The sequence below is a fragment of the Cryptomeria japonica genome, chromosome 11 (assembly GCF_030272615.1).
Source record: "Cryptomeria japonica chromosome 11, Sugi_1.0, whole genome shotgun sequence".
Classification (NCBI taxonomy): domain Eukaryota; kingdom Viridiplantae; phylum Streptophyta; class Pinopsida; order Cupressales; family Cupressaceae; genus Cryptomeria; species Cryptomeria japonica.
The window spans coordinates 649,367,982-649,377,415 of record NC_081415.1 but is presented as its reverse complement, the minus strand read 5'-3'; positions in this window follow the sequence as shown (position 1 = coordinate 649,377,415).

Below are 9,434 nucleotides of genomic sequence, written 5' to 3'. Positions count from 1 at the left end.
TTTTTGGTGTTTCTGGCATATAAAGTTCTTGGTACATCGCTCATTGCTGCGGTTGTGCTATGCCTTGATATTGACCTTGTTGTTGTGCTTCTTGGAGCCTAGGTTGATATTGCAATTGAGTAGGTTGTTGATATTGCACAGGCACCAATTGCGGTTGTAAAGTAGGATAGCTTGTTTGCCTTGGCACATATTGTGGCACATGTTGGTGTTGAGGCTGACGGATCAGAATTTGTTGACTTTGTGCCAATTGTTGTCATGGTGTATATCCCATCATTTGTAAAAAAATTTGTTTAGGTGTTGTTCATTGCTTCTCCTTAGGATGGGGTATAGCACTTGCATTAACTTGCTATGTTGTTTGTCCAATCCATTGTGATGGTTGCAAGTTTGCATTAACTTGTAATGGTGCCAAAGGCGCTGCAATTTGTTGCCGAATGTGAAATTGTTGTTGTTGCACATTACTTGTTTGCACATTTGATTGTACCTTTTGTATATTACTCAATTGTTGCAAAAATTGTTGTTGGTGCAAACCACTATCTGTAGCTCTTTGTGTCACCATTATCGAAGGATTTGTCGCAATAGTGCTCGGCAAAGATATTGAACTTAACGGGACATAAGAACTTTGTTGCATCGTGGAATTATTTTGGACATTGGCGACATTAGGCATTCCAGTTGTGAAGCTTTCCTGCATCTTATATTTTGATCCAACTTTATGCATGTAAGGAACCACTTCTTGTTGAGGGACAGTTGTCAATGTTTGGGTGTTCTTCATTTGATCTTGTGTTCGATCTTGTGTTATAGGTGTTGTGTTGAATAGTGGATTATTTATTGTCTCAAATGGTGACTTTTGAGGAATAGTCACTATCAATGCCTTTGAAGCACGTTTACTCATCAATGTAGGTTGAGTTGCTTGTTGTGCATTTTCTTCATTTGGATGCGGAGAAAAACTTAACAACTCCCCACTTTGTTGTTCTTGCACATTGATTTGGTCACTTGAAGATGTCACATTACTCATCATGTTAAGATACTTTTGTGGAAACATCTTAAAGACCTTTTTCAAGAACTTATCCATCTTTTTTGTTATCTTCGGATCTTGAAGGAACATGTCAACATCATCAGAAGTATCGGAATCAGATGAAGAATCTGGTTGGATATTTGGATTCGTTTCTTGTTGGATGCCTTGATCTGAACCAAATCCTTGCGAAAGAGTTTGTTCTTCATATAATGTTTGAGTTTGAATGTCATGTTGCAGGTGTGGTTGATTCAAATTGAAAGGCACACTTCCTCTTGGAGTTGGTGGAACACTCCCATGTCTTGGTTTCATAGGTACAAACACTAGTTCATATAATGGAGGTGGCCCAAGTTGAACCGTTCCATATGGTGGTAGAGATGTGTTTGATGAACCTTCAATTTGTACTGTTTGACTAGTTTGAAACTGCGAATTTGTTGTGTTGTCCATGGCTTGATACATTGGTTCGCCCATCTTTTTAGATTTTGATCTTGTCTCAACAGGCATGTCACTTGTGCAAATGCAATGTTTTTGGAATTTTCAAAGATAATGTATGATATACAACTAAGTGCAAACTTGAATATATGAAAATGCAATCTATGTTTTTGGTTGTTTTGAAGATTTTGACAAACTTTTTGAATGCAAATCTAAGAGAGAGACCCTTAGGAAATTGGAATGATATCTAGACCTCAAAGGACAAAAGGAATTAAGTGACAAAAGGACAAAATGACAAAGTCTCCCCTATATGCTTGGATACTAAGCTAGGTTTGACCAAATGATATTGATGACAAAAGGACATAAGATTTGATAAGATCTAGACTTCTTAACAATGACTTAGGGTTTATCAAAGATTTGGATTACTCAAGTATGACAAAACCTAGTTTTGGCACTATATGCAATGGGACAATTACTATGCAAATGACCTAATATGATATGATAATGACCTAAGCTTAATGAAGAGACCTAGGGTAAGCAATGTAAATGTATGACAATGATATGACTTTAATGCAAGAGGACATATGCAAATGGATGACTCTTATTGATATGCAAAGGAGTATGACCTAGATGAAACCTAACCTTGGTACTTGACAATGACTTTGGCAAAATGCAAACCTAGGATGAACTTAAATGTAAGTGACATGCTTCTTGAGACAAGATTTTGAACAATATTTGACAACCATGTTTGAAGATGAGCTTTAAACCTTGTTGAACCTTTGTTGGATGAATGTCTCTTGTGTTTAATCTTATGTTGGATCAATTTGTTTTGCTTTTGAAATGAGATGCAATTCAACTTTTGACAAGCAAAGAATACAAGATATTGCAACTTAGACTCAAGACAATCATGCTCATTTCCACATTTCTTATGGTAGGCAAAGACATTAGGTACTTGAGAGGTAGACTCATTATGGGATTCAAGGAGAATACATAGATGCTTGACCCCACGGGCTCCCCTCCACAGCACTCACTTCTCAAGGTAGCCAAGCATCAGTCCCCATGGAAATCTCCCCATGGCGAACTTAGTATCTCTTCCAAGTATCTGAATTTGTCCTTCTCAAGCAACTAAAAGAGTTTTTGGCCTCTAAAAACAAGGTGTGTAGTAAGGATTTTTGTTAAGCGTTACTCCTTGATGTCATGCAAGCGTGATTGAGACATTAAGCCCACCAAGATACCAAACAAATGTAGTCGCGCAAGCATGATTAAAACCATGAGGTCCTACTTAGATGTTGATATGAGAAAGAGTTCAAGGGTCATCACTTCCCAAGTAACTGCAATTCCCACGTAACACTTCCTTCAAAGCTTTCGCTCATCGGGTATTTTTTTATAGTGAGTTAGAATGCCAAGGAATTCTAGCCGTACTCACTTTGGGTCATTCCCTTCTCACGATTATCACTTGCTTGCAAAAGCAAAGTGGTCAGGAAGGCAGGCCCTCTAAAGGAGACAGACAATCAAAGACAAAAGCATGGTATCGAAGATCTGGATTTCTGATCACCCTAAAAGGATGAGAGCATACTCTCCTACTCCAATGTCACACTCAACAATCAAAGCAAAAACATGTTCATTCCAACCTATTAAAAATCACTAGGTGCCTAAAACATTAATAACAAATACCAAGTTTAGTTGTTTCTCCAAGGCAACCTACAAAACCCAAGTTAGAAGTTTGATTTGTTGTCATTGACTATCGATTATGCATAACACATGTTAGTAGTTTGATTTGTTTTCTTTGCCATGTGTATGCCAAGATTCTGCACAGATAATTAGTACCAAAATCCAAAACACAGAAAACAGAATGCAAAAACTAAACAAATTTCAAGTAAAATACTGCATTTTTACCTCTGTTCTGGACTTTACATAGGCGCAGAACTGAGGAAACAGGCGCAGAATGTAGGACACAGACGCAGAATGTAGGACACAGGCACAGAATGTCTTCAACATAGGCACAAAATGATCAACACAGGCGCAGGTTGCTTCACACAGGCACAGAAGTCTCCAGAAAACCCTGCACGACCCTGTTTTTGGGTTTTTGGCCTGCAAATCAACTTGAAAGCACTCAAAAACACCATAAAGAGGTTAGATGGTTAGTGTTCACATCGGGTTCACCAATTAATGTACGTTAGGAAATAGGAAATCATCACAAGCAAGATAAACATAAATCAATTAGCTCAATCACGAAAGCACATTGCAATGATCTATCCTAAACAACATCCAATAGAGACATAAAGATAAAACATGTAAAAAGATTATGCAAACCAGATGTTCCCTTCATGCGGCTCTATTGTTCTTCTTTCTTCTCCAAATAGTTTTGTTGTAGATCTCACCTTCAAGTGCATAAACCTAATTGAGAAAGCAAGATTGACATTGACACAAGAATACTAGAAGCGTGATTTGACAAAGTGAATAGAAATTCAATAGTCTGATTAGGGATCAAGAATCAAGGGGATTCGATTGAAGAAATTCATCCAATTTATAGAGAAATTGGAGAAAAAGATCAAATTAGCATGATAGTGATTCGAATGGAAATTCAAATCAAGAATAGCAAAATTATGACATGTCTATGACAAATTGCTATGCAAGGATTTATGACAAATTTTTATGCAAAGATTTATGACAATTTATGACAAATTGCTATGCAAGGATTGATTGATTGTCAATTATGACAAATTATGACAAATTTCTATGTCATTTCCATGAATTTAGGAGAGAAATAGGAGGAAATTAAAATTAGGAATTAGAAAATTAAGAAATTAGAAAATGAGGAATTTAGGAATTAAGAAATTGATGAAAATTAGAAATTAGGAATTAGGTAAATTAGTTAATAATTTGTCATTTATTAATTAATTCACAAAGAGGAATAATTAGCCAATTAAATGAACATTTAATTGCAATGAGAAGACTTAGGATAAATAAATAATTTATTAATCCTAGAGGAAGAAATGACAAACCAGGTTAAATGAATTAAGTCTTGATGAAAGATAATTAACTTGATCATGATTTGATTTTGGATTGATAAATGACCAATGTGATAAATGATTTGATTGAGAAAATGCACCAATTGACGACGAACAATGACAAATTGATCCAAATTGACATAATTGAGAAAGACAAACAACGATCGATGACAAATTGATCGCAAAATGACAAAATCAAACAAGAGGACAAGAATCGATGACAAAATAGATTGCAAAATGACAATATTGAAAATGACCACGATCAATGACAAATCGATCGCAAAATGACAAGATCGAACATGACAACGACCGATGACAAATCGATCGTTAAACGACAAGATTGAAAATGATAAGGATTGATGATAAATCGATCGCCAGATGACAAGATTGATAAGAGGACAATGATCGATGACAAATCGATCGCAAGATTGACAGGAGGACAAAACCCTAATTAGGATTGACGATGTTCAAAATGATGACAAATGAGTACGCACATTGATGCGACAGGATAAAATTGATCAAAATCATGATTGGATAGTATTGTCGACAAGACCAAATTTGAGAGCGAGATGATTGAAGAATGCAGAAGAATAACTCGATGCTTGCAAATGATAAAAACCAAGTGCGTGACATAGGAGAAATGTTAATGCGACGCAAAAACATAAGATGAGGCAATGCACAAATGTTAAAGTATGACTCCGCAAGCGTTGACCATTTTTAGGTGTCTACACATTCAGGTTCCGGTCTGCATATAGACTTGGTTGTTGAGCAATTGGTGTCAGATGGTGGTTGTTCCCTCCATCTCAAGTGTTGTGACTTGAGAAGATGTAACAAATGATGGTTGAAGGAGGAGAAGCATCTGGTAGAGAAAAAGGGGAGAAAAATATTTGTCAGTACCTGGTAGACACAAGGAGGAGAGAGACCGCGAGAGTTCCCTTTTCCATTATTGTCAAAGGAGGAGAGAGCTTCTGTAGTATACCGCATACTACATGTGTGAGAATCCTTGGATCACACAAAATGGGATAGAGAATATGTAGTATGTCGGATACTACATGTGTTGACATCAATGCCAAAGGGGGAGATTGTTGCCATTGTGTTGTCATTGATGTCAACCGCTATAGGATGGCTACCAATATAATATATGTATATGCAACACTATCACTAATGTGTATAGGATGTGATATCTTTGATATCACCTTGTATTGTGGGTCACCAGTAAGCGAGAGAATGTCATTCAGTACAATCACCATTGAAGTCACCGATACACAAGTTTGTGTTTGACTTGTGTGGAAGATATGGATAGGAGACCGATATGATATAACAACCAGTAAATGATGAAGAGGGGGAATGTTATCTAAATCACATCAACACTAGAAGAGAGAGATGTATAGGTCACCAATATGTTGTGTTCATATCAAACAACAGAACTCCCACCAGATAAGGATGTAGTCACCATTTGAAGAGATGACTGATAGTGAATCTGCCCCAAACTGGATCACATGTGCCTATTTGAAGATATGTTGCTCAAATAGGGAAGCCATAGTGGTGCATTGCAAAATGCAGATGACAAGGATCCACTCCCACTGTTAAGTGGAGATTATCTCCTATTATGCATAAAATGCATCATAGTCCAATGAGATAAGAGAAAAGAGTAGAAGGAAAGTGATTGAAGATTCACACCAAATGAACCGGTGAAACACTAAGGATGCCTTAGGTGCATGAAATAGGAGATGTGCAACAGATTAGAAAGAGTTGAAATGTTGTGCTACTAGGACAAAAAAAAGAAGAGTAAAGAAGTGATGGGGTTGTCACCTTGACAAACCAGTTGAGATATGGTTCAGGCTGATGATGAAGAAGGCAAGGCTAAGAAGTTGTAGGTAGAGAGTGCAACTAGTATGTAGATGCCTTAGATGGAAATAGATGAAGGTTGATGACATGGTGTCATCAAGGATGCCTATCGGTAAGTATGAGAACCAGTAAGAAAGCAAAGAGGCTAAGTGATGTGCTCCTACCTAATGAATATGATCATGTCATGGATAGATATGTGTGTTGACTGGTTGAGTGTTCCACCAGAAGAGAAGAAAGGTGCAAGGTTGATGGAAGACCAATTAGGGTATAACCGACAGGGTTAGTAAGTCAACAAATGAAGCACTAGTATTGTGTGTTAGTCGGTCACTGACATGGTAACTGAGCTCAGGTGCATGCCGATGATGATGACACATAGGACATACATGTCATGCATACGGTGGTCGATGAAGTGTGGGTCGGTGAGGTAGTTGTTGACTGAGTCTGAATTTATGGTTGACCCTAAAAATCATGGAAGTGTTGTAGGGTTTGCGGCTTGAGGTCAGATGGACATAAGAGATCCATCACATGTTTTTTGACTAGATCGAGGCAGGTAAAGGAAACTGTGAAACCATTCTTGGTGATCCACCAAGAAAACTGATGATAGATTAAAACCATATTGCTAAATGAGGAAAGTGTGTTTAGTAAGACATGACAATTGTGGGATTGATTTATAAGTTGTAGTTCATTAGTTAGGGTGATCAGATCTGATGAGATTGGATTAGATTTTGTTTGCCTCGAGATTGATGAAGAAACCCTAACCTCTTAAGGTTTGAATTGGTTTTTGGCAGGAAAACTAGTTTACAAATATGCAAGTGAAAATCGATGAAGGTTGTCATTGAATGCAAGAGTGTTGTTGCATGTCAGAGGAGAAATCAGTCAAGTGCAAAAAAGATAATTTGAGAAGAGACTAAGTATGAGAAAGAGAGAATCGGGTTGAATGGTTCAACTAGCATTAGTAGGACTACCGGTAGTCAATAATTGGTTTTGATAAAGGAGTAAACTGGTAGTGACCATACCTACAGAGAGGAGTTGCAGAAGATTGCAAAGATGACAAGAAAAGAATCGACAAAGTGTAGTATCGGTGGAGAATAATAGTGTAGCAGAGAGAAGAGAGAACCGATAGAGGGCATAATCGATAGAGAGCGAAACTAGCAGAGAGAAGAACGGGCAAAGAAGAAGAAGAGGGTGAATAGGTAAGGTTGCAGTAGGAGATAAGGCTGCAATAGTGAGTGGGTAAGTAGAGAACTAGAAGTGAACTGGATAGAAGATCTGGTAGAGGGATTGGCAAAAGAGTTACAAATTTTATTTGTAATAAGACTATTACTCTTGTAATTGAATATACTCATTGTAGACCACTGAGTTAAGGCTCAATGAAGGGGTTGTAGCTCCTTGGTTTGGTTTCCTAAATCAAGGGTTGGTGCTCCTTGGGTTGGTGCCCTAAACATTGTAATCAGATTTCCATTGTGAGGCTGGATTGGAGTAGTAGACTCCAACAACATTTCTCACTGAGTTTTTTCCCATCTTGGGTTTTCCTTGTATATGCTAGTGTTATGTGATGACCATTTTCATGTGTGATTTCATTAGTGACACTCTCCCATCTAATTGGTAAATCTTCTTTATGTTAGATTTGATAACCGATATACACACATAGGATAGATAAAGGGAAAAGTTTGGAAACCACTGATTGACCCCCCCTCTTAGTGGCATATTGTGTCTAACAGATTGGATAGTCTTATCTTATTCAAATTTAGCTCTATGTGAAAATATATTAATTCTAGATAGGCATAAGGGTGATTTTGATTATGAAATCTCTATATAAGGCATCCTTCTCAACTCATTTTCATCTATGAAAATCTAAGAATCCAAGCATTCAACCAAAAGCATTCAAGCATTGAAGTGTTCATCATCAAGCATTTCTAGAGATCTTAAAGGCTGCATTTCCTTCATTTAACCATTATGGAGCAAAATTACATCATTCATATGCAAGCATGTGTTTGTGATTAGTGTTTTGTCATGTTCATGACATTTCATATAACATATGTGATTACATTCAAGAAGCAAAGAGTCATTATCAGTCATTGCCAATCTAAGGTATATCTTTATATTTTTTGTTTTAGTATTTGCAGTATTTCATTCAAGGTTAATTCCTAAACCAAGGTTTGACTTAGGTGAACCCCTATACCCAACCTATTTCCCTTCTCTAGTGTGCATAGGAACAGGTACAGAGATGTGATCTTTAGAACTGGTTTTATTTACAGTGACGAATCAATCCCCCATTAAAATGCGAAAAGTGTGGAGGACTAGAGTGACTACCACATTGGTCCTGAAAAATCAAGAGCTCCTTCTAGGAACAATTCCAAATCATCTTACAATTCTCTGATCCAAGTTCATGGCTCGATCGATCGATTCCAGCTCATTGTTCACACATTTTTACTTCAATTTTAGCCCATTTACCCTATTTTCAACATCTTCAACAAATCATTTAAACTCAAGGGAAAGAAGAGGCACATTTAAAACCCCTTAGAATTAGATGGGTATGTGTAGGATCATGGGGGTCCAAAAAGTGGTGATATGAAAACAATAGCCTTCTCCACTCACCTAAAAATGCGAAAAATCCCTGTCGACTTTTTGCTTGGCTTGGATGTCGATACATCTTATCATGGCAACAACCCAACCAAATTGGACATTCGATATCAATGAGATATTATATTAAAAAAATATATATTATATTATATATAATATGATATATAATATAATATATATTATACTATATAATATATAATATAAAATATAAAATATAAAATATATTATATAATATATATTATACTATATAATATAGTATAGTATAGTATAGTATACTATATATTATTTATATAATGCATATTATATAATATATATTGTTACAAGCTAGGGTTGTCGTTGCACCAAAAGATTGACCTGTCAATGCCCGATACAACCACTAGACTTATAGAATCCATAGGAGGCTATTAAACCATGTCACGAATCCCTGTGAGGGATGCTGACCACTGCCAACAATCCCCTCTCAGTGTCACTCACCATGGCCTGCGTGATTTGAACCTGTGACCAAGCTTTGATACCACTTGTTACATCCCCTCCCCCCTACTATTTGAAGG